Source organism: Penaeus chinensis, chromosome 19 (genome assembly GCF_019202785.1).
Source record: "Penaeus chinensis breed Huanghai No. 1 chromosome 19, ASM1920278v2, whole genome shotgun sequence".
NCBI lineage: Eukaryota > Metazoa > Arthropoda > Malacostraca > Decapoda > Penaeidae > Penaeus > Penaeus chinensis.
The window spans coordinates 29581990-29582344 of NC_061837.1; positions in this window are offsets into that span (position 1 = coordinate 29581990).

Genomic DNA, 355 nt, shown 5'->3' on the forward strand with positions numbered 1-355 from the left:
AGGGAGTAATGTTGAGGGAGGTAGTATTATGGAGAGGTGGACAATAAGGCTGTAAAGTAGTAACAAGGGAGGATGAGGTAGTTGTTGAAGGTTGTGGGGATAGAGGTGATGAAGTTAAGCATGTTGGGAGAGTATAAATGTCTCCGGGGGGTTTGGTGTTGATTTGGGTGGATAATGTACTAATAGGCATTGAGGAGGGGATAGTAGTTGTAATAGGCATTGAGGAAGGGATAGTAGTTGTAATAGGCATTGAGGAGGGGATAGTAGTTGTAGTGTTCGGAGCCTGGGGTCAGGGAATAGGGAGAGTTTGTATTGGTGGGGCTATTTGATGAAGGGGCAAGCCTCATTGTCCCTA